This window comes from Caloenas nicobarica, chromosome 3 (genome assembly GCF_036013445.1).
Source record: "Caloenas nicobarica isolate bCalNic1 chromosome 3, bCalNic1.hap1, whole genome shotgun sequence".
In the NCBI taxonomy this organism is placed as follows: Eukaryota; Metazoa; Chordata; class Aves; order Columbiformes; family Columbidae; genus Caloenas; species Caloenas nicobarica.
The window spans coordinates 15,766,473-15,793,367 of record NC_088247.1 but is presented as its reverse complement, the minus strand read 5'-3'; positions in this window follow the sequence as shown (position 1 = coordinate 15,793,367).

Below are 26,895 nucleotides of genomic sequence, written 5' to 3'. Positions count from 1 at the left end.
TCTATGCCCCTCTCAGTCTTGGTGTTATTTCTTTCTCTGACCTTCTTAATCCTTCATTGGTGAATGCTATTTTGAGTTCAATACTGCACTTGTTTATTACCTATATCACAAGAGTTCCTCTTCTGTCACTGTGACGGATGATTCTCGTTGCTATTCACAGACCATTTGTGAGCACAAGGGAGACAATCTGCCCCAGACACCCTCTGTAAAGCCAAACACATCCACAGGCTGTGGATAACACTTGGCACTTGATTGAATCTATGCTGCTGTTTGCCTAACAGATATTTATTGTTTTATAACTGAAAAGCACTATTTACAATTTGTTTCATCCCCAGAAGTCTCTCAGGTATAGAAGGTGAATTTCAGATAAAGTTTTGTAATTGAGCAAGGCAAATTGAAAATCATTTTCATGTGCTGAGAGTTATCACTTAATTCCAAACACAGCTTTTATTGTATCGGTGCCAGTGATGATGTAGATACAATACCAGTTTGTAAAGTATGCATTCAAAAAATGCCATAAGGTCATGTCAACAGTAATTGCATCACAGGAAGAAAATATTGCCATGGAAAAAAACAGAGACATTGCATTGAAACTGTAGGTGGACTTGCATGTTCTTTGGCAGATGTAATCCTAAATCTACAGATGTGACACAACTATTTTGACATTTCAGAGACTTGTAAATACTAGATGGAAGTGTACTTACTGTAATTGGAAATGAGGCTCTATTAGAAACCTAAGTATTTAAGAATTCCTGCATAAATCACCACAGTCTCCTCAGTGGTATCCCACCACACATTCGAATACAGGGATTATAATTCCCTACAACTTGTTTGGAGGTTCAGCCGGGTCATAGCCAGGACTGGGACAAGTTCACACACCTAGAAGAAAGATCATGTATATTCCAATAGGAAGAAAGAAGAGATCTAAATTACCTTTGCAGAAGATCTTTGATGACTATATGTGACAAAAAGGGTCATGGCATGACTAGCTGGAGACTTTTCCAGCCAAGGAATGTGACCCACTCTTGTGGATAAACACTGACATTGGGGAAGGGGGAAGTGAGAAGCAGGATTTGGTTTAAGAATTAATTTTCTAAGCTTGCAAATTTCATTTTAAAATATAATCATAAATCCCTCTCTTTAAAATCACAGAAGGGGCAGGAAGTAGGAAAAACAGAAAATTGAAAAATGTTTTTCCATCTAATCATTCACTGGAATATTTTAAGATTCCTCACTTGCTGATTGGTTGAAATGAGCATGATACAGGGACAATGTAGAATCACAAATTTCTGGCATGTAATACGTTTCCCAAGAGTCATTCCATTCATTCACAGAAGGAGATTCACCTAAAAGAAAACAATAGAATACCAAGAATTGCATGTCAGAAGAAGATATATATGTATATATTCCTTCAGATGATCTCCTTTCATGTTCTTTGCCATAAGAAATGTCATATTTTTGATCTTTTAGACTTAGAGGTTCTCAGTAATTACAATTCTCCTTGTGTTGTCTGAAAGGGGTGAAATAAATGGCAGGTATTAAAACTTGCTAGCTTTAATTAAAAGGTTTCCAGAATCATGCTCAGAGAGATTAGTTTCTCTTAAAAAAATGAAATATTCATTTTTAATGTTATGACATTTCCATCCTTTTTTATTATTATCTTCAATTCATTAATATTTCCAATGAAACCTTTCCATGAAATAACCATCGTCCACTGCAATTATGCTTGCATATTCTGTGCATACAATACCAGATAATAAGGCTCATATAGTTTTACCTTCATAGTTCCATTAAGGATAATAATGATGTTTAATGGTTTCATCACCTGTTCACTGACGAATCATTCCATTTATACAACTGTGAAGTGGGACTCACGCTCGCTCACAAAGACAATGAAAAAGGAAAAGCAGACAGAAAATAATAGAAGGAAACCAGTATTGTTAAAGTCCTACGTATTGCTAACACCAGCTTTGAGAGCTGTATATCCCTGTATCGCTGCTAAGTAAACCTGTACAGTTTGCAGAAGCTCCTCAGAAAGGTGGGACTCGGTGTCACAGGTAAGGCATAGTTCAAGCTTCTTGCCCCATTAAGGACATAAAATTAGAGAGCACATGGTGATTTGGCATGAAGAACAGGTGGAGCTGAGGTCCATGAAACTTCCATGTGTAGGTGTCACATACAGATAAGAAAGAAGTTGTTGAAAGATGAGAATCTTGTGCAGGGGACATACTAAGAAGTGCGAGTGTCCACAGTCCTCTTCTCTGAAAGCCCATCGTTGCTCGCACACCAGACGTGTAGCTGGGGTCCTGGCCCCCTGCTTGGGAAGGGCTGGGAGAGCCCATCCCTGCTGGTTCCCCACCTGCTCACAGGAGCACTGGTGGCTCAGCCCCCACTAACATGCAGCCCATGAAGCACCTATGAGGAAGCATCCTAAAACACCTGGAGGTGCACCTCGGCTGCTCCATAAATGTGCCATGCTGGTGATGCAAGAAGCCCTTCAGCTACCTATCAGTGCCAAAGTTTCCATGCTAGTAAACGGTAAAGGATCTTGTTTACAATACTGGTCTGTTCGTCTGTCTTTTCAGTAAAACTATGGAGGTTATCTTAAATAAGGAGTCCCTGGTAGGGGAAAAACAACCAGGAGTGTCTGAGGGGCTACAGCAGATCTTACATACTTTTTAGAAGGGAATCCTCAATGTGTACCTTTTCTGGGTATGTTCTTCAGCAGTTTCCCTGTGATGAGGATGACTGTGTATTTGGAAAGAGAAGTCGAGCCAGCGATGATTTTGAAAGGGCCTCAGAGATTAGTTATGCAGAAAACAACACCACTTCAGACATGCACCTGTTTGAGCATCCATCCCCAGTGGGACATTCTCCTCCTGTAGACAAATTTCTCCAAGGGCTCTGGGTAGGGCTGCTCCCTTCTCTAACTCAAGTAAAGATATTTCCAGAGTTTCCATTCAGAGCTCATCAAAACTTCTTTCACTGCCTTCTGCAACGAACCTGTGTGTGAGTGGGAAAGGTGTATTTACAATCCAGAAGTCCTGTCTTCAGGTTTTTCTCTTGATGACTTTTTTCACTTCCCTCAATATGAGAGCAATAGTGAAACCAGAAGGGCTGAGGGAAAAGCTGTGGTTTCTTGCTCCAGATTTCACAGCCCAGCCTGGTGCTCTGTGCCTGCCAGTCCTGTACCTTCCCGCTGCATCACAGTGAGGTCCTGAGACAGAGCAAGCACACATCTCCCTTAATTTGAATTGTAATTGCCTTTAGCAATGGCCAGGTTTCACTCATGCCCTTTACAGAGTGTGTCTCAGTCTCGCTGCACATAAAATGTAAAAAATCTCATATTTTCAGCTCATATAGTTGGATTCTTTACTATTGATGAGGTCCTGAGTAATATATGTACTCCATAAATAGTGTGCGAAAGCTGCCTAGAAAGATATAAAGATAGGATAGAGGATTGTCATAGTCAAGAGACACTTGGACTCAGTCTGAAAGCAGAGATCTGTTCAAAATAATAGTTCTAAAAGTGCACATCAAAGCGTTAATTCTGTACCTTAGAAGTGTTATCTTCCGAATTTCACTAGACCTATTTGCAGTTGCTGCAAGATGCTGTTTCTTTCAGATAAAAGCAATACAGCAAATGTCAAGATCAGTGGCACTGGGCTGATTTGGGGAGACGCTGTACTGTAATCTATAGAGCTCTGCATTTTCTCTCCATGCAGATTTCTAAAATTGTCTTACTTCAGACAGTATCTATATTATATTTTAGAATTAGAGCCCCAGAAAGCACCATTCAGTCAGTACAAAACGCCTTCAGATCACTTGGGGTAAAACCTTTTGTTGACTTCCCTGACATCTCATTTTATTTAGTAATTTATTTTTTTGATGTGTAGAGATAAAGCAAGATTTGCTTAAATATAGTTTCTGGAAGTGCTGCTTTTTTCACAGAGGTGATATCTATTCATTTTTTAAAGATTAGCCTTTGTACTCTGAAGCCTGTTTGTAGTTGCAATAGAGCCTGCAATCAGTATATAAACATCTCTATAACCTGTGTGGTTCCAGTGAATGTAGGGAGAAGCAATATTTCACAGCAAGGAAAAATGTGGTCAATACACTTAAACTCTGCATATTTTACACAACTCAGTCACGCACTTGCAATTGTGTGACTAAAGTAACAAGGAGCCATTGGAATTTGTGAGGTGATTACCATCACCTGTCTCCCTTTCAGCTTGTGCCTAATCCGTGGTGCCAGGGTTTACCACCAAGCTTGGGCAGCAGTGAGATAGGGCTTTCTACTGACCTTTGGCAAAATCCTGGCCCCAAGAGAGTCATTTGGATCTGCGCTGTTAATTCAAGGGCCCTTCCAGGGGTTTGATTGCCTGGGCTCAGGGTGAGATCACAGAATGATAGAATAGTTTGAGTTGGAAGGGACCTTCAAAGCTCATCCAGTTCAACCCCCCTGCCATGAGCAGAAACATCTTCAACTAGATCAGGTTGCTCAGAGCCCCGTCCAGCCTGGCCTTGAGTGTCTCCAGAAATGGGGCATCTACAACCTCTCTGGGCAACCTGGGCCAGTGTTTTACCACCCTCATTGTAAAAAATTCCTTTCTCATGTCTAACCCGAATCTCCTCTCTTTTAGTTTAAAATCATCACTCCTTGTCCTGTTGTAACAGGCCCTGCTAGAAAGTCTGTCCCCATCTTTCTTACAGGCCCCTTTTAAGCACTGAAAGGCTGCAATAAGTTCTCCCTGGAGCCTTCTCTTCTCCAGGCTGAACAACACCAACTCTCTCAGCCTGTCCTCACAGCAGAGCTGTTCCAGCCCTCTGATCATCTTGGTGGCCTCCTCTGGACCCTCTCCAAGCGGTCCACGTTGGATGAGACAGGGCAGCCAGTGGCCTGGAAAGAGCTGGAGGAAGGCTCAGCAGATGCTTTCCCTGCCTTTGAGAGCTGCTTATAAGCAGAAGGTCTTGCATTTTGTCCTTAACAGAGCTATGCTGCACCTCCATCACAGGTATGTCTGTATCCAGTCTCATACTTCCCTGATCTGGACCTGTGGACTTGGCTCCCTGGCTTGACTAGGACCTGCCCCACTGCTGAGGACTTGCTGGGTGCTCGCTAGACTGTTATCCAACCCTGTCTGCTCACCTTGCTCGGTTGCTGTGGTCGGTGAGGCTTCTGTCCTGCCGGCCCTTTGTTGCCCTGGGCTCTCGGCTGCCCCTCCGTGCAGAGCAGCCTGCCCTTGCTGCCTGGCACCCTGACACCAGACAGTGAAGAGGAAATTTTGCCTCCAGAAATCAGTTTATCATGCCTATTTGCTGGATGTTGTTCCCCCTTTTTCTCCAGTTCCCCCTAGACCTGCTTTTGAAATCTATCAATCCAATGGCCCTACGGGGGTTAGCTCCTTACACTCTTTCTCCTTATAATTTGAAGAGATTTTCCTTAAAACATAGTTGAGGCAAGTATAGGTGACAACCCTCCCTGACCCTTGCAAACCCAGACATAAGACTGAGACAACTAAAGTAGAAATTTGCCAAAAAAAAAGGAAATAGGTCAAACTAAACCAAAAAACTGGTCTGCCAGGCTACAGATCCACGCTGACAGTCTGCAGATTGCCCTAGGTAGCTTCACCTCAGGTTCAGCTGCAGGTCAGTAGCAAACACCTCACGTCTTAGAAACTAAAGGTATTTTGCCATACGGAACAATGTCTGTTTGTTTATTCCTCAGAAGTTATCTGGGGATTTCGAAGGAGTTTGTAAGCATTAATGAAGCAAGTAATGATAAGCAGTAATAATCCACTTGTGATGTACTGGATTTTAACATGCAGTCCCTAAAGTATTAATTTAGCCCCATTAACTTTTTAAAACAAATAAACATGCTTTTACATTGAGCATTTGTCACCAAAGTCCAACAACCTTTCTGGGCTTTCTTATCTTTTAAGACTTCCCACCACAGCAGCATGGGCAGCAGGATGACGGGGTTGCTTGCCCTGTGGAGCAGCACCTCGAACCCCATCTTCTTTTGAGGGCAGGTCTCTGGCAGGCAGCGCACTGCTGATCTCCACACAGCTCTGCAGCATTTCTTCCGTTCCTGCACCTCATGTGCCTTACAGCACTGGCCGGTGCTGGGCAGATGCTGGGGTGCAGTTCTGCAAACAGGCGATACAATGCACAGCCCAGGGGGGAGCGTGGGACAAAAGCTCATTGTGGGAACCTCTCCCCAACACTAGAGACTTGAACAGATCAGTAATATGTAGATGCACAATGAGGAGACAGGCTCTCATTTTTTTCTTAGCAAGCTCTAAGCTCCTCAGGGCAGAAACCAACTCATCACTGTTTGCAGGTACATAGGGCAATTAACATCACAGGAGCCTGAAGCTCCAAGTGGAACCCCTGGGCCAGACTGCAAGCAACAAATAACACTAAGCAGCTCCCCAGCCATTTGTGTTTGATTTCCCTGTCTCATATGTTAAAATATTTTAAAGTAAATGAAGAAATGGGAGAAACTGACCACAGCATTGCAGTGACCATGTACAAAGTTGTAACATGACAGAGCCAAAAAAAGTATACTTTTTTTTTTTCACTTATATTAGACAGAAGTTACTTCCAGCATTTGTGGTTGAAATATCTTCCAAAGGAATAATCACAATGCAGTGTAAATTGGCAATTACCTTTAGCTCATTTTATAAATTTGAGTTCACTCTCTGGTCCACCTCCAACATTCCTCTTTGCCACCTTTGTTGCTTCCTTGCAGACCTATGGTACTTCCAGCTGGAAAGACCTGAGTTGGGACAATAAAAGTTTTTGCTCTAATAATTACTAAGGAAAGACACAAAAAGGGAGTTTTTAAACAGCCAGGTTATGGAAGGATAAGCTAACACAAAATGGAACTGAGGGACTTCTAATGCGTTTAATTATTTCTTAGATTATATTAGACACTGGCACCATATGGGCGACATCAGGAAATTATTAATTCCAGCCATAATGGAAAGGGAATTAGAGCAAACTGCAGTGTCTCACACTATAGGCTAGAGAGTCTCCAGATCAGGGGTGTCAAACTCGTTTTCACTGGGGCCCACATCAGCCCCACGGTTGCTTTCAAAGGGCCGGAGGTAATTTTAGGACTGTATAAATGTAGGAGTAGTTACATGTATACAATCCTAAAATTAAATCCGGCACTTTGAAGGCAACTGCGAGGCTGATGTGGCCCCAAGTGAAAATGAGTTTGACACCCCTGCTCTAGATATTCTGAAAACACCTCACTACAGAAATGCCACCAAATCGTTCCCGTTTCTCTGCTAAGCCCTGGAGCCCAGCTAGCCCATCCTGGGGAATGGGTTGCAAGCCTGGAGCAACCTGGGATGCAAACATGGCCCAGTGCAACTCCACCTCCCCAGACCCACAGCCTGCTCCATCTGCCCGGTTCATGCAGCAAGCAGCCAGTCACTCAGCACAGCAGAGGATGCTTACCCTCTAGTCCGCCGCCTGTGGTGCTCAGAGGAGCAGAAGTGGGGAGACGAGCTTCATCTGAGCAGCACTGCGTCAGCCCATAAAAGCCTCCTCACCTTGCCCCCACAGAGAATGACCTTTTGGGAAGGAAGCACAGGTAGTATCAGAGAGCTTGCCAAACCCAGATAGTGCTTGGGCCAGCTGGGGTCTGACATTTCTGCAGGTAAAGTGTAGTGCCATGACTGAGGGGTTATTAGTCTTTTTTCAGTCCCCGCTTAGCCTCAGAAAGACATTTTAAGCCACAACTGTGGTTTCAGACACTCCCCAGGGCAGACTCATCTGGCTCTGGAGGTTCAGCACAGAAATGAGAAGGAATCACTGGCATTTCCAAATTAGGATGAGTTCAGAGTATCTAGAGGCTGTTCAGTCCCATAGCTTGAATTTACAGTCACTTCTCCCTTTGCCTGCACATTTTCTTCCCCGATGTCCTTTCTGCCTGCTCTGGAGACATGACATTCTGGTGAGAAATACCAGGCACGTGCTTTCATCCTGCAAGCTGCTGCCCACTTCCTTCCCCACTCCTGTCCCAAGAGACAGCACTAACACATTGACTGTGCCTGAAGCTGCCATTTCCATTCAGAAGCTGAAGAATTGCCCAAAAGGGCAAAAAGGCGACATCAGCCCAAAGCATTAGAGGATGGCTCATATAAAACAGCTAAAATGTAGCAATATGATAATTTTGCAATAACCTAAACATGCATTATTTATAGCTATGAATGCAGGAGAGCTACATGGTCATTCATATGCATCCCTTGAATTCATTGACTGCCATGGAAGAATTTGATCTTGTATGCAGAACCATCTTTGATCTTTAATACAGTCTTGTACTTGAATATTGACTGATCATGTTGTATCTGTACCTAACACAATACATGTGAAACAAGGAGGAGGACTTGTGGGTGTTGGTTGATGAGAAGCTCAACGTGAGCCGGCAATGTGCACTTGCAGCCGAAAAACCCAACTGTATCCTGGGCTGAATCAAAAGAAGTGTGACCAGCAAGTCAAGGGAGGTGATTCTACCTTCTATTCCACTCTTGCGAGACCCCACCTGCATTACTGCATCCATCTCTGGGGCCCCCAACAGAAGAGGGACATGGACCTGTTGGAGAGGGTTCAGAGGAGGCCACAAAGATGATCAGAGCACTGGAATACTTCTCCTATGAAGACAGGCTGAGAGAGTTGGGGTTGTTCAGCCTGGAGAAGAGAAGGCTCTGGGAGATCTAGCACTCTTCCACTACCTAAAGACTTCCTACAAGAAAGCTGGAGAGGCACTTTTTATAATACAAGTGTATGTAGTGATAAGATAAGGGGTAATGGCTTTAAACTGAAAGTGAGTAGATTTAGATTAGATATAAGGAAGAAATTCTTCACCATGAGGGTGGTGTGGCACTGGAACAGGCAGGCCTGAGAAGTTGTGGATTCCCCATCCATGGAAGTGTTCAAGGCCAGGTTGGATGGGGCTTTGAGCAACCTGGTCTAGTGGAAGGTGTCCCTGCTTGTGGCAGCGGGGTTGAACCAGATGATCTTTAAGGTCGCTTCCAACCCAAACCATTCTATGGTTCTATGATTCTACATTTCACACCAACTCATTGTTATTGGCAATGCTGATACTGGATGCCAAATGATTTAGCATCATCTGCCTCAGGTGACTATGCAGATGTGGAGAGACACACTGCTGCTAATCTTCCCCAGACCCACTCCCCTGGTTACACTGGAGGTGATCTCACCACAGGTAGATACCCTTGGCTTATCTAATAGAGTAAAGACATAGTGGTTGAAGACATTATCTTCTCATGAGTAAACATGAGCATCTGAGGAAGCCTGAAGAGTTAAAAACCTAAGGCCCCATGTATAATGTATGGAATTCCATATATGTGTATTTTATCTCACCATCACCAAACATCTAGCTAAATGCACAGCATAACTTTAGGATAAAATATGTATTTAGGTAGCTAATTAAAATAAAGGCAGTAGTAGTGAACAGTCTCTTGAGAGAATAAAATTTACCCAATATACAATTTAAATATAACACACTCATCAGATTTCTTCCTTCAAAGATTCTCAATGATATTTCTGAGGTAGAGTCTCATATTTTAGTAGAGATAATGCTCAGTGTCTTTCTTAAATAAGAACAGCGACATATACTCTGAGAAACCGTTCTTATGATACCTTTGCAATACTGGTATTAGCAAACACAGGACATACAGATGTCTGATTACATTTAAATCTTGGTCTTTAGCTTATCTGTTTCCACTCTTCAGACTAGACCACTGCCCTGTTCATTTTGAAACACTTTTCCCTTGTTGTCTGATGAAGTCTGACAGCTTCCAAGGTTTTAACTTATATATGCTTTAAAACTACAAATTAAGGTTGTCCAGAACATGGTAGAAGTCACTGATTTCAGAAGTCAGAGACATTAGCAGACCATTTGCAAGCTACACATGATGACTGCTAGCATAGTTCAAATGTTAATGCAGACAGTCTAAGAAGGAATATTTTCAAGTCTGTGAGGTAATGAGTAAAAATCAGTTTAAAAATATCACAAAGTTTATAGACCATGCATGAAACTTCTGCAGATGTGAATTGTATAAGACATAATTCATAATGGCTCATGACAACAGAGCTAATATTTATTACTGTGACTGCAGCTTGTTATCCAAAATTGTTTTATCTTTGTTGAGCTAATTTAAGTCTTTCATTCAAAAAAAACCATCATAATGGTATCTCCATTCTTAAGCAGCACTGCTGAGCATAAGCACATCAGGAATGTTTGCCAGGCTTTAGGATTTACTGAGCTTTTAAGAAAGATAGTTTGCTTTGGTTTTTATCTGCCTGGAGAAAAATTTATTTCTGCATGCAGCTAGAGCAGTGGTCATGAAGCGGAATACTTGGTTTATTGTATTTTGGAGAAGGGTAGACACTTGCTTTGAAACTAATCATGCACTGGTAAATGATAAGTTAATTTGGCCCTCAATCTGGTTGCTTTTCTGAAAATTAAAACTGTAGATAATACAAGAAAAACAACTTAATGCTTTATTTGTCCATTATGCTTCAGCTTTATAAAGGGAAAGCCTGTGTCTTCAACATACTTAGTCCCTATAGTCACTCTTTTGTCTAGGAAGTGAAAATAAACAAAATATCATGGGAAAGGCAAAATGTTGAATTAGCAGTTTAGTTCTTCTTTTACATTTCTGATATTAGCCATATCTGAAAGTATAGCAATTATGAAAATGCTCCTGCCTTCTGAAACTAGAGTCAAATGCATTCAGATTAAATATTAATTGCAGTACTTCCATACACAGATATTTGAGAAGGAACAGAAATGTACACATCCTGTAGATACAAAAAACTTTGTAAAGGTAATCCCATGAGAAGAAAAGCCAAAAAAATATTTAAAAGAAATTTCTGGGTTTAAAATTTGAATGTGTTTTGTGCATGGGGGCAAAAAAAAAATAGTCCTATTTGCAGGAAGAACCTGAATGAGTGATAAAAGGAGCACACCTAAAAAGTTACCAGCCCCAAAGCCCTTCAGACAAATTCCATCAGGTATTCATCAGGCCAGTAAGGTCAGAGTGGTGGGAAGGTTTGCTGGTAAAGCCAAGCTGCTCAAAGTAGTGACAAGGTGGTAAGATACCAGATGAAATGCGATATGGATAAATGTAAAAAGATGCACATGACGGCAAACTATTCACGTAAAAAATGCTGGCTTCTGAGCAGAGCACAACCATCCAGGAAAGAGCCCTTGGGAAATTTCAGTTGTTTTCTTAAAGCCATCAACTCTGTGATTGATAGAAGTCAAAAAAGCAAAGAAAGTGAAAGGAAATATCAGGTAAACAATGGTTTCAAGGGAAAAATGGGAGATTCTATAGAAGAGAGATCCCTTGGGGGTTACTGAACAGACAAGCCAAGACAGGCCAAGGAAATCCTTTGAGCTGAAATTTCTGAAGGTGGGGTAAGGTAGCAGGAAGAAATATCACAAAGACTTCTCCTGCTTTTATAGTTCCCGAGGTATCTGCTTCTGGGCACTTTTCGGCTAGGTGGATATGTGTTATGACCTTTTCAGGTTCTTACAGGACACAGGAGGGATACATTCAATTCCAGGTCATTCACAGAGACCAGATATGTTCTTTACCTGGTAACTTCATCTTAACCTTGAATAAATTTTCCCATACACCTGAGTGAATGTAAAGCTTGTGGCCTTTCATAAGGAGTTTTATGCACCTATGAAAATTATTTCCACTGGCTTTCAGTGAACTTTGCAGAAGCAGGAATGTTGTGAACTTTTTAAACAAGGAGTCCTGGTCCTTTCATTCAGGTGGAGAGGCAGCCAGCACACCTGCGGATGCTGGGAAACAATTATAATAGTAATTATTTGCATTTTTGTACCAAAATTATTAGCCTTACTGTGGAAATTCAATCCAGTTAAAAGTTGGCTTCGGTTCATGCAAAGTCTGAACTGCTCTGCCTTTCCTTGAACGCTACCAAACACACAGCATGCTTTGTAAAGGTTACTCAGCAGGGTATAGAGCAGCTTTATTCCAAATGCATATAATGAGAGGGTGCGAGAGAAACGGTTGAGTCAGACACAGTTTGCCATTTGTCACTGCCTACATGGGATTAAGCAAGTGACCTTATGATGAAAGCCCAATATTACTGGATTATTTATGAAGGCTTTTTGATATTGGAACAAAACTCAACAAAAAAGAACATTTAACTGTTGTGATACAAAGATGTGTTTGTCCTCCTTTGCTCAACTGTAAAAAATTCCTATTGCATTTACACCTGATTAGCCCAGTTTTGGCTGTCAGTCCCTGCCTCAGTGATGCTGTAGGTCTATCCATATGGATGGACTCTGGAGCCATGCTGCAGCTTCTTCCCAGCCCTGTCTCTGGCCCTGTTTCCTTCTGCTTGTGGCTGGAGCCCTTGGATAGACCCTGGCCCTGGTTCATTGCTTGCCATGTCAGGGGCTTTTGGACCCATCATCAGCTCCTGTGGGACTGTCTGTGAGCAAGGGCAGGGCTTGCACTGGCTTGTGCTCGACTCCCAGCTTGTGTCCCCACGGAGCAGCCTGCCCTCGCTGCCCCCAAGGTGAGACCTCCATGTCAATATGGTCAATAATAACAAGCGATGCTGGCATTTTCACAATACCAGCACTGAGGTCTACTTGAGAGTTGTTTGAGTGAATGTTAAGCTGGAATGAGTCTTTCATAGGACAATTATTATTGTCATGGCCCTCTGTGATAATTATGGGCTACAACGGTCCTAGAAGAAAACAAATCTTTACTAAATAATTCCATCAGACACTCTAACTTACGGTTGCTGTATGACATATATGCAAGACGTATGTTCTAAACCAAAGACTGAAGAGTGTGAAGAATTTCGTGTTCTCTGCTAGTAGCTTACAATGGCTACCTCATGTACTAAAAATGCTCAGCATTCTCATAGTTTTACCTATGCTTTCAACTTGAAGGGAGTAGATCTCTGTGTATCCCACAAAAGAGTAGGGTTACTGCAACTTGAAGCTTATTATATTTATATATGGTTGATCTGACTGTGTATAATTTGATGTCATTTCATGCTCTTTCTCCCAATTGACACAGCTTCCATTGATTAAACTCTGTTAAAGGAAATACAGATCATCCCAATTCCATTTCTTCTCTGGCATCACTTTGCTGTTTCTAGTCCTCTAAGGTTCTCAGTTTCCCAATGACTTGCTGGTTTCCCCATGCTTTAGCATTCATCTTTCTATAGAAGAATCAGTGGGGCTACTCAGAGTTAAGGGAATCTACATCCTCCAGCATCTTCCATGTAGCGTTTCAAATAACTTTTCTACTGCCAAAGGAAGTGATGCCCTTCTTCCTCCTTCAGTCCACACTCTTCTACTCAACAAATATTAAGTATGCTGGTTTAGAAGTTTTTTTCTTTTGAGCTCGTCAAATAAAGATGATAAAGAGACTCAACGAGAAAGTTTGATCCCTTTATTCAGCTATGTCACTTGGTCTAATAAGACATTAAATTTAGGTGTTACCTGTACCTACAAGCATTGCTTCCCTGCATCCTTCGACCACTACAATGGTAATACTATTATCCCTTAACTCAGGTGTTCTGCTTGAACTTCCAGGCTGCCATACCTGACAGCCAATAGTGCCCAGGGCACTTGTAAAAGCTGACATACATGCTCTAAAGCAGTCTATAAGGACTGCAGATTATTCTATTCCAAATAATTAGAATACAATATTTTAGAAGAATAGCACTACTATCTAACATTACAAAATTAATTTTCAGAAAGTCCTGACTGAACGAAACCCTGAACAACCTGGTCTGATCTTGTAGCTGATCTTGCTTTACACAGGAGTCTGGACTAGATAGCTCCTGAGGTTCTTCCCAACTTGAACAATTCTATGGAAGTGAAAGAAAAGGAAGCTCTGTGCAAGGCAGCTCCTTAATGGATATTTACTTTGGGAGACAACAGATAATTTCTTCTTCTGCAAATACAAACCTTGTGGCTAAACATTTTTTTCCACTGATACATTCAGTCCATCCATTTACTGTAGCTTGATTTTCCCATTCTGGAAGTAATCCAGATGCCAATTGTACAGAGCACAAAGGAAAAGCAGGAAAAAAATAAAAAGAAAAAATATTAAAAGAAGCTAAATAATGTTCTTATCATTCTCCTTCATAGCATCCAAAGACTACTTACTGCCCAAGTGACAGAGTATTTATGACATCTGAGAACATCTTTAGTATCTTCATGCTTTTAATGAAGGTGCTAAGATGCTATAAACTAGGGAAATGAGCTTGTATTGCTTGAGAGATGTACCTTATGGATTCTTAGAAAGAAAGAGCTTATGGGCTTTTTGAACTGTGGCTCATAGTCTGTTTTTACATTTCTGTGATTTAGCCTTGTCTGAATGCTTCAGGGCTTAGTCTCTACCGGAATCTTCCCTAGAAACTGGTTATCTTAGTCTACCTATTCCAAGGCTGCTTATTTCTTCCTTTGGGTATAAAGAAACAGAGAGGGAGAATGTAACTTAGAAAGTGGTCTAAGTGTCAAATTTTAAATTGTTGTTATGTCACATGCTATCTCTGAGAAAAGGATATAATAAACTGGAAAATATGATCTTGGCAAGATCCATGTATAATGAATATTTTATATGGTGAATAGCACTTTCAGTGCATAATTTAGATAGTTTGAAAGAAGTCTTACATCTGTTGTGAGATGTCTACCTCCAGAAAAACCCAGAATGTTTCATTCACGGCACCCAGTGGGCTCTTGCCTCAGATCATTAAGGCTTTAAAAAAGAAGATGAAGAAAACTCCAGTGCAAAGAACCAGGGAGAAAGGAAGAAACCTGATTCAGAGACTTTCAGGCATGGGCAAGTGTATAAGATGACAAATTGAAAAGAGCTCTTCCTTCTCCCTTCATAAGACTGACTTCCACTGGAGGAGTATCAGGAGGTGAGTTTGGCAGGGCAGGGCAATTCCAGCTAAACAAAAACACGGACAGGTAACTTTAAAAACTCACCAGGGACATCAAGCCTAAGAGCATGAACACTGTTAGTCATTCCCAACCATCTGAAACACTCAAAAAAACCAAAGCAAAATCATACAATGTTTTGTTATTTTTCGTTAATGATTTTGTTTAGAGCTGCATTAATTTGGAATGTAACCCTTTCTCATAATACAATAAAATTTCTTGTAGGTATTAAAGCCAGTTGTTTAACCTTATGGGAATTTGACAATTTGATAGACCACACCAGCAGCACGTTATATGCTTGACAGACATGTCCTTTGGTTATATGTAATTCCCCTCAAAATCGAAGGATTAGAGTGAGGTTTTTATCAATGAGCAGGGGCTGTCTTAGAGTCTAGTAGCATCGGCTACTATCACAGAGAGAAATACAGGGTTCTTCAAAAAGATGGACCCAATTGCGAAGAAAAACTATTTCAATTTGGGTCCATCTTTTTGAAACACCCTGTATATCTGTGGGTTAATATACCTGAGACGTTAGAGACAATATATCTAAGAGGTTAGAGACAATCCATCAGATGGGGTAATCCCATATTGTGGAAAAATGAACCTTGCTGTGTGGGAGGAAAACAGGAATACTTTTACTTTAGAGAAGAGAAAGAGATTATAGGGACAGTAGAAGGATGTACAGTTGCAGCAGCCTTGGGAATTGAACGCTATCTCTTGAAAAAAATGCCTAGGATCCAAGTTTACAAATTTTCAAGTTATTTTAAATTCTGAAACATGAGTATCATTATTAAAACATATTTTTTAAAAAAAAAGCTGTGGAAAGTTACCATTTTCTATTATGCAGTGTAGGGATATATAGAAAATAAGGTCTTATGATTGGGAGTAGTGATCAGTGTGCAAAAATGTCTCTGTTCTATAGATATCCTCCAATCACTGCACAAATTCTTTCACAATAACTGTCTACAGATAACTCAAGACTAGGCAGAGCACTGCCATTTGAACATTTTTTTAGTATAGTCAAAGGCTTGAAATGGTACCAGCCCACCAGAAGGCAGGGTTCTGTGAAAGGGATCTTTTCTTGGACCATTTAGGCACTGGGCAGCATCCCCACAAGCTGCCTGCCCCTGTGACAGCTCCATTTGGTAGAATATTTAGCGAATATTAACAACATGGCCTAAAGAAAGTTAATAGATGATGAAGTAGGAACATTTGTGTGTTGGGAAATGAGCCGATGTTTTGATCTTAAGATGTGAAAGTTTAGAGAGACTAATTTCAAATACATTTTGTAGAACAGCAACAACTCTTCTTTGTTAGAGTCACTCAGCCTGGAAGAAACCAGGCAGTTGTGTGCACATGAGGGGATGGGACAACCTGGACTTCTGATCTTCTGCTTGAAGTATCACTCCCTTTCAGTTTTTCCTCCAAAATCCCTAGCAGCAAGCTGACCTATGATCTGTGCTTGTTCTTGGCGACAGCCATGGCTGAACCCTCACTCATCTGAGAGTCAAATTTTGCCTCTAGTTTTCAACAGTAGCTATGATGCAGTTATTCCTGGGTACATAATATTTATTGTGACAAAAACATACTTTATAGGTAAAATCAGAGCTATATTAAATCTTTCACAACAAGCACTACAAATCTGACTTTTTTATCGTAGTTTTACCATGCATAAAATCTCAAAACAAACCAACAAAGGCATGTTTGCATGTTTAACCATGACACTCTTTTCTGATGAAATATTCATTCTTAATATTCATTCGTAACATCTCCTGGACTCAGGAGAAATAATATATGTGAGAGGTCTGTTAAGGGTTTATTAAATCATCTGACAGCACAAAGCGTTCAAAGAAGAGCAAGGAAGCTGATGAAGAGTCTAGAGAACAAGTCCTGTGAGAAGCAGCTGAGGGAGCTGGGGCTGTTCAGCCTGGAGAAAAGGAGGCTGAGGGGAGACCTTATCGCTGTCTACAACTGCCTGAAAGGAGGCTGTAGCATGGAGGGGGTTGGTCTCTTCTCCCAGGTAACAAGTGATAGGAAGAGAGGAAATAGCCTCAAGTTGCCTCAAGGGAGGTTCAGATTGGATATTAGGAAAAAATTCTAAACAGAAAGGGTTGTCAGGCGTTGGAACAGGCTGCCCAGAGAAGTGGTTGAGTCACCATCCCTGGAAGTGTTTAAAAGAGCTGTAGATGTGGTGCTTAGGGACATGGTTTAGTGGTGGACTTCACAGTGTTAGGTTTATAGTTGGACTCAATGAGGTTAACGGTCTTTTCCAACCTAAATGATTCTGTGATTACAGCAATATGACACAGATTATCGTAAAAATATTTTACGTTTTAATATTACAGAGTATTGAGCATACATGTTAAAATGAATGGGGACATGAATGTAAACCATAACATACCACATGATTTCTGTTTCTAGTCCAAGCAGTTTTAAAAGTGATGAAATAAAGTTTAATCAAAATTTCACAAGGATCTTGAATGATTAAGATGCAGCTCAAGTACAGCACATAAAAATAACTGGCAATTACTTGCAATACATTTGTAAGAATCATAATCTGTTTTGACAATCTGACAACAGCAAATGGAGAAATTCATCAAACAAAGAGCAATACTTGCAAATAGATGGAAGAGAACTGAGAGAGAAAGCAGTAGTATGCTCATAGTCTAACAGGCACATACCTGGAGATTAGGCATTACTCTCCTTTCAGTGTTTCTCTTTGGTGACTATGAGGGACATGAATTTGTGAGGACTGAGCTACAACCAGAAAAGGAAGGAGTGTTCAGCTCCCATCAGTGGAGTTCCGGAAGGAAATAAGCCCCAAAGACTTTCACAGTGCTGCCTTTACCAGAGTTTCAGCTAATGCATATCCGATTCAGGCATAATCTGACATCTGTTGAGAAGCTGTCTGCTAATTCAGAGGAAGTTGATGGGATGCTCTAAGCAAGAAATCTGACTGCTGCAGCCAGCCCTGGACCTGTGCTCACCTGGTGCACACAGAGGGATCACCCATGGACACTGTTCCCAGACACTCCTTCTCTATATACAGCTTTTAACATTCACCTGCAAATTAAGGGCTCTTCTGACAGGCTTCCCATGCACCTAAACAAAGAATAGACTTTGGATCACAAAAAGAGATTGAATATCACCCTTTTTAGTGCTCCAATGTCATATCACAGAGATCTGCCTCATTTTTAGAGCTGAAGAGTACTGAAGATGTAGTGAGCCTGTCTCAGCTCCACAACAGAGACTGACATCTTGCTTGAAGTTCCATGTACCAGCTCCTTTCATCCCTGTCATATGTCACACTGGCAGTGCAGCAAGGCTCCTGATTTCCCTGTACCCCCCTCCTGCCCACTCCACAAAGCCAACACAGCCAAGGCTGTGCCATCAGCTGGGCACCATTCTCCTTCCTCTGCTTCTCTAACTTAATAAAATCCCTATTCATAAAGCCTAATATCTCTGTGCAATCTCAAGTCTCAAATGATGTAAAATGCTTCAAAGATGCAACAGGGCCACTGCAGCATTTTGCATCCTCCTGCTGCCTCCTCAGGTAGTAGCAAAGAAGTTGCTGCAAATCCTTGGCTATTCAGCAAGTCAATCAAAGCCAGAGGTGGAGGAGCCATTTTTGGGGTGGGGTGTACAACCCGGGAAGGATTTGGCTCAAGTGTGCACCCAGATGTGCTGAGCTCAGATTTGGTTTGTGCTCAGATCACTGATGTGTATTGTTTTGGGTCCTTGAGTACAAATACTTTGCTTTTCTTCCCTTGTTGTTCAAATTTCATCATCCTTCCAAGTTCCCAAGAAAGTTACAGCGCTAACAACATTAATCACAAAATGAGGTTCATGTAACTGAAGAGAAATGAAGGAAAGCAAGAACAGTATACTCATGTGGCAGTGACATGGAAACAAGAATTTAAAAAGTCAGTCTCAGATGTGGTAATCGGGCAGTACCAGCTCTGCTACAGCTTCTTTCCCTGATCTTGAACTGGGACTGAAAAAAATGTCAGCAATCATTTACTCTGGATGTTGTGGAATTGTACTGGCCACGCTAAGTGCTATCAGCCCACATTTCAGAAACCTGCCAGTAGAAACAGTGACTCATGAATCCTGCAGCTAAACTAGTGTTACAGAATAGGACTGCATGGGGATGCAAGCTGAACTCTATATTTTCGTTGAGGTATAAGACTGTTTTGTATATTTGTTTGATATTTCCATCTACTTAACATGTTTCTTTGAATTGATCCCATGGCATTTTTTCTGAAACATTTGTCTATAACAAAAAAAAAAAAAAGAGGAAGAATTCGTAGTTTATAAGTCCCTGACTACAAAATCACATTTAAACTGTAAAGTAAGTTTATCTGACTGAAAACTGGAAGAACGAAGCCATTAATGGAAGTTTTACCCCTCTGAAATAAGACTTGTCTTTAAGTACTTCTTATCTTTACTTTCATTTCTTTTCCAAGCATGAACGTCACACAGTAGAAATCTGGGTAACATTTCATAAGTTTTTTCCATGAATTCCAGAGATTAGGAAAGTTTTGAGAGACAAAAGAATTAGGTTTTAACTTCCACTGTTCATGATGCTACCCAGAACCCCGTCTGGAGAGTTTAGCTCACTTATATTTGGCAAGACATGAGCCAAATCTGTTGCTGGAGACATACTAGTGAATGATGCTGGAAGCAGGGTTCATTGGAACATCGCTCCAAAGAAAGCTCCAGGCTGACCCCTGTGCTGTGTGCTGGGACACAGGGGCTGCCTGTGGGTCAGTTGTCCATGCCAGCTCTGCCTGTCTCCAGTGATCTGCACCCTCAGAGATGCGAGTGGGGAGTGAAGTACTGGTGTAACACAAATAAGCTTCACATACATAACCAGCTTCACTGGGACAAAGTGGTGGTCCTTTACCAGCACCCCATAGCAACTCTTTACAGAAAAATGAAGTAAAATAAACTTAGCTTGAGCTCCAAAATTTTGAAAATTGTAAAATACATTTTAAAATTTCTGGGAAAAAAAAAAAGGCTTTCAGTCAAAATAACAAATGAACAAATGAACTCTTAAAAAATACTGTGTCTGAAAGTTTGTGCATTTTTCATGAAAGTGGTTGCTTTACAGTGCATGTCCCTCAAACTTCTGACACTCAGGCAGTGTATATCGCATCAGTTAGAGGATAATGCCTCAAACAAGGAATCACTGGAGGGAGTCCAGCAGCAGGCTACGAAGATGATTAGGAGTCTGGAGCATCTTTGTTATGAGGAGAGACTGAGAGAGCTGGGTCTGTTCAGCCTGGAGAAGAGAAGGCTGAGAGAGGATCTTGTCAATGCTTATAAATATCTCAAGGGTGGATGTCAAAAGGGTGGGACCAGACTCCTTTCAGGGGTGCCCAATGACGGGGTGAGGGGCAACTGGCATGGACTGAAGCACAGAAGGTTCTATCTGAATATGAAGAGAAACTTCTTTCCTTTGAGGTGCCAGAGCCCTGGAACAGGCTGCCCAGAGAGGTTGTGGGGTCTCCTCTGGAGACATTCAAAACCTGCCTGGACATACTCCTGTGCTATCTACTCTGGGTGAACCTGCTTTAGCAGATGGTTGGACTAGATGATCTCCAGAGGTCCCTTCCAACCCCAACCATTCTGTGATTCTGTGAGAAGGCATAAACCCCTAGCTGCTTCCACACCACAGGCAGAAGCCACCAAGGCCAAGATAATCCCATCTAGCTTTGCACACAAAATCAGAGACTTGTCACCATAGACTTCTCCTACAGTCAATGGAGAGAACGAGGCATCTTTGAGGGACTGACTCCTGCATATTGGCACCATTTGTTTCAGATTTTTGTTATCAATCTGCACATTGTTTGCTGACAGGGAGTGTGACTGAGAAAGGAGCGGATGAGTGCCAAGTCCTGAGGCTGTTCATGGTGTCCCCTCAGTTGTCATACTCCACCACAGTAAGAGACAATGCAGAACTGTAAATATTTCAATGAGCTTGTTTACACCCCAGAATGTCTGAGGATATTTCCAAGAAGATGATTAAATGCATCTGGCTTACTGTTATTCATTGCTTCCATTGAGTTAATTGTTGGTCCAGAATCAACACCCATATTACAAATGTCGCTGAAAGGGATTTCCCATCCACAATATGACCTGTTGTATTGGTATTTTTCCTGTTATTCTTTATTGATACCAAAGAGACAGATATTTCACACGATCTTAATAATGCCCAGAAAATGATAAACACTGTTCCTTAGGGCATTTGCTCTATTTATCACCATTCTGGAAAAAAAAAAATACATAAAGCCACAGCCTTGACCACAGTAGTCAAAGGTGCTTTGTTCCAACTCCTTTACGTAGAATGAGACTTCAGAAAACAAAAAATAAGTGGTTAAAATGACTTCTTGAAAAGGCTTTTGGAAATATTGAACATAAAAGAAAAGTATTCAGCTAAAATGCTGTTTTACTCAAAGAATGCTGTTTCCTCTAGTTTACTTCATTTTTTATTCAGACAGCACAGGATGAGTTGGAGCTGGCTTTTCTTCAAAAATAATATTTCTGTAAAGCTGTGTGCTTTGTCCTAGTGAGAAATTGCATAGGAGGGATATTTTTAAATGAACATTTTAAAGGTGAGCTTCACAACAGCGACACACCTGTAGGCATTTGTGCTGGATGAGCAACAGCAAAAAAGACTAACAGGTTGTTATAGCAACAAGTATTTAGCAATGACTTCATGAGAGAAATTGAGTGACATCAGAATAGTGCCTTGAAAATAGATAGCTGCTTTTGCTGTGAGTCTCATTTTGCAGGACAGGCTGAACGCTTTTCTTTCTCCCAAACCTGGGAGAAACCTGAGCTTGTGTCTCACGCTCATTGTGACGATGAGCACAAGCCACTGGACAAGCAAGGTGAGAGCACTGTGGGTTTGGAGGATGTTCCCTTGTCTGTCTTACAGATCTCTGAACACTTCCAAGAAAGGTTTCTTTTTCCCCCAGACTTTGCTTGCTGTTACCCCTCCAAATTTTTTCTCCCCAGATGTCAGACCAGGTCCTTTACTCAAAGTTTCTTTGTCCCCCAAGCTTGTGTGCTGAGGCTTTCTGCCTTCAGACCTTAACAGTGTCGCACTAAACCTTCCAACCCTCATGGAAAAAGGAGGTTTGGGGAGGGTAGAAAATAAGCAGCATGATTTGGCTGGGGCTGGGGTGGCTGTGGTGTTGTTGGAACAAGTAGCTGTTATTGTGAGTGATATTTAAGGTCACTGACCATTTCCATCCCCATAACAGTTTATTCATAAGCAGCTTCAACCTCCTCTCAGGTTCCTTGTTCCTGTTAGCTGAGAGGCTCAAGAGTCACTGGCATTTATTTTTATATATTTACCTTTTTTTTCATCCAATCTTCAATGCACTCTTTGGCCCTAGGGGCTTAAACAGGCAAAGAGAGATGTCTGCTTGTCCCTGTTATTTCTTGCTAGCAGTAGGGTTGGATGAGAGTACCAACCTTACATCTCTTCCACCAAACAGATGAGGAACTAAGGATTCAAAGACTTGATAGGTGGATATAGAAGATTATCTCCAATTTTCTGCTTCCCTGGTCTCTTCAGCTTACTCAGCTAATACACAGTTTTCTCTCTTCTGGACAGTTTCCATTTTTCTGTGGTTTTAGTGACTCTTTTTGATTGCGTGCCCGCTTATAGGCAAAGGGAAGGTGAGTGAGGGTTTGGCATTCCAAATGATAGGTAAGCACAGGTGTAAAGAGCATAGAGTCTAATACCAAAAATAATATGTCATTTTAGACATCTACACGTTACTTACAAAAGCCAAAGAAAATTTCTACAATAGCAATTTCCTTCTCTTAAGAACTGGATATATACTGACGAGCTTAAAAATATAGATTAATGTTTTCAGAAACTTCAAGATGCTTTTCCAGACAAGCTCCTTTCAGCCTTTGCGACATTGTCTCTCCATCCCTGAGATGTCACCTGCTGGATACAAGTGATCTGGAGATCATACACATGCTCATCTGATGAGTGTGGCAGATGGGAAAAGCCAGACATGACTCGTACATGAAACAGAAATACGGCAGAAGGGGTGAGTGAAGAAGGCCAAATAACTTAGTCTCATGTATAATGTATGAAACTTGGTGGATCTGCAAATTCATTGCTGAGGACAAGAACTAATTGCAACGAAAAAGCAGAGAGCACCGGCCAGTGACTGCATGGGTGCTGCAAAACCTCTAGGGGCATGTGGCAGACCTTTTTGCTGGTGTTGTGCTTGGCTGGAAAGACTGAAGTCATTGCAGAGTTTCTGCTCCTGATGCAATGAAAGAACACCATCAGAAGCTTTCTGGATTAGCTGCTTTTAGAAACTGAGAAGAAACTCCATTCCTCCTGGCTCTTCTCTTTTCCAGAAAAACATGATATTTCAGCCAAGATGCTAAACATAAAGAAACTAAGCACTCATGCCTGGTAATATTTAGAACAGTAACCAAAAAGGCCACAGACTCTCCAGATATCAAAGATACTCCATGAATCATGAATGAGTGCTCTGAAGGAGTCTTTGTCTGTGACAGGATGAGAAAGTAACATCCCACTACATTGTGTACTCAGTCATTTTTTAATGACTCAGCCTGCTCTGACTTTTGGAAGCCGTGGTGTTGAATTTCAATTTACAGCCCAGCAATGGTTAATGAACCTCAACAGAGGAGGCAGAGGCAACTAATTATTTGCACATTTGGACATATGAGAAAAAGAGGAAGAATAGGAAAATCTTAAAAAGATGGAGGGGGAAAAAAAGACTGACTAGCATACCAAGGCGTTTAATTTCATTGCTTGGGTAACAGATTTCTCTATAAAGAAAACAAATACCTAGTCTGGCTTCCCTTCTCCCTACATCTTTGAATGAACTAGCCTAAGGAGAGAGGGAGATGCTGTGTCCTTGCACACCAGCCGTTTATCTACAGACACGATATAAATGCCAAGAGAAATGTGAACAGTAGAAGTCCCAAATATTTGTTGACTTGTAAACAATTAATATCCCAAATCCAATATGAGTCATGAATGCCTGAAAGCACTTAAGAAAAAGCTAGCATCAGCCTACAGTGCTTCAAAACTTGCCTGAGAAGCAGACGATAGAAGACAAAACTGATCACTGATTTCAAAGCTCATGTCAGGGCCTGCACTCTTGGCAGGACATAGCAGCTCAAAAACATAACAGTAGCCTTCTGATGGTAGTTCCTTTCTAAATCTAAGAAAAAATTCCAAGCATTTGATTCAGTTGTTGGTTTCCTGGTCCTGAGGGGCTTTTCCCTCCCTTCTGCCCATGGGAAGCCTTGAGTAAAGCCCTCAAGCTCTCCAACTAGTCAATGTGGCCACAGCTTGACAGTTGTGCAGCTTCCTTGCTTTTCTTTCTATCCTCTCTGCCATGAGGCTGGGGTGATTTCTGGTCCTTCATAAAGACATATAGAAAGAGAGAGTTTCATCTCACAAAGAAAAGAAAGGATTTCAGCCTGGTAATATTCTTGCATAGAAAAAGGAAGAAAATGTCTGTGAGAAGACCAAGAAATTATGCTTCAGGAGTAGTAAGACTACAAAATTCAGGCATATATTGAAACTAAGAAGCAGTCATATATATGCTGTGTGTATACATATATATATATATATATACATGCACATACACATATTTATACACACATGTAGCACATATAGATATATATGTGGATGGAACAAATCATCAAAGCAAGGGTGGACTTATAACCAATTGTCAATGATCTAGTAGTATATACGACCTTTATAATCAATGGAGAGAAACAGTGACTCTCAGTGTGTGATTTATCTCATTCTCAACTAAATGTCTAGAACAGGGCAGTTGAATTGCATGGTAAAAGTGCCTATTTTCCCCCATTGACTATTAAGGAAGCCTAAAGGGACTACTAGTTATTTGCTTTTTCAAATCTGAAAAAAAAAAAAGGTGCTGAAAACAGAAAGATAAGTCTGTCAAATTAATACTTAGATGGAAGAAATGCTTTCAGAAGAGACCCATGTTTGGTATAACAGATAACAACACAAAGCAGAATTTCTTGTTCATAGAACTCCTAAGAAGAATAAAGAAATCCAAGCTCATATAGAAGTCTGGTCCGTAAGTTTTTAATCTTTTTGTAGAAAAATTACTTACTGTTCACAAATAATCTGATATGAATAATACAACCATGTTTCCCAAAATGTTGTGGTTTAATATGAGCTATATCTGCAGGAAGAAAAGAAGTTGTGAGGGAAAAAGATGGTTGTTTGATCTTCAACAATGGTAACTCAGAAGTACCAAGCAGGTTTAAAGAAATGACCATACTTCTGGAAAAGATCCAATCTAATATTCCACAAATTTAAATGTAATACCAATTTCCTTTAAAATGTTAGACTATGTTTCTGATGCCTTAATAAGAAACAAAACCACACCTTTTCCTAATACACTTGCTACCACAAACTGAAAGAAACTCTAATTCATTAAGAAATGTGTATGCATATTATACATTGAGCTTTGTCTCACCAAATTTTGACCATATAGTTAGGCATCTAGTCTTCAGTAGGCAGCTAGTTTGAGGTCAGACTTTCTCATCTCTCTCTCTGTAAGCTTAGCAGAGGCATCATCTCCAAAGTCCAAGCTAGGAGCGCTCTATCTGTCCCACATATATATAAAAGAATACAAATATATATATATATAACAGAAACTACAAGTGCTACCACCAGGTGCCTCTTTTTCTACAATGATTTCAGAAGAAACCTATGCCAAACTTATTTCCATTCCCCAAGCATAATATGGGTTGAATTCCATTTTACACTGCATGGTGGTGGAATGAGGTTTTACCACAGCCTTCCTGTTGGCAGCGAGCTGCGTCTGTCCCAAGGGAAGGGATATGCAAAATCCCCAAAGAAGGCTCTGTATCAGAAGAGTGTAAAAAAAAGGGTTTGAAATTCAGACCTTCAACCTGTTTTACAGCACGAGGAAACACAGTGACATTGTGTCTCCACCTGGTCTGCAAAGTATGCAGTTTGTGACCTGGACAGTCTCGGTACAGGTGTGAAGCCTAGTGTGGTCTCCACGGCCCCAGACAGCCAACTGAGCCAAACCCAGGTTGTTGTGAATCACACCTCCTGCAGGAAAAAAGAACACTACACAGGTTGTGGACACCCAACATCATGATCCATCCACCATCCTCACATAACATGATTGCAAGGGCAGGCTGGACCCATACAGAGATCTTAGGCACTACACATCACTGGCCTGATACACTGCGGGTAAACACAGCCTCAAAAATGCCTTTTGAATACTTTAGAGAGACAGCCAGACCTGATTGGATGCTGCAGCTGGTAGAACTTCAGCTTGGGGAAAATCAACTCACTTGATTGCAGATCTGAATCACAATTAACGGCAAATATGTCTTCAGTGAGTCATATGTACATATTTTCTTTCATGTAAAGGAAACCACACCTCCTTCTTACTGCATCCACAAGACTTTCTGCTATTTTCATGTTACTTCTTCCTGTTCTTGTTAAGGGTCACACCAGTTCCCTGTGACCCTCTTCCATGGTCTTACTCCCAGCAGTTTTTCCCAGCTGCTCACTGCCCTGACATTCTCTTGCCCTCCAAATCTCTCTTCCTTTTCTCACATTTTCCAGCTCTGTCACTATCCTCTTCAGGTTTTCCATATCTTCCTCCCACACCTTGTATTCCCATCTGCATCCTCCTGCATAATAACTTTCATTTTTTTAGCAGCCACTGATGGTAACCGATGGTGGCAACCATTTTTATATGGGCAAATGTGACCAAAATCAATTCTGTGAGAAGTAAAAAGAGGAGCAAACCAGACCAACCTAAGTCAATGGTTGGCGTTCTATTTGGATCACATAGATAAACCTGCTCTAGACCAGA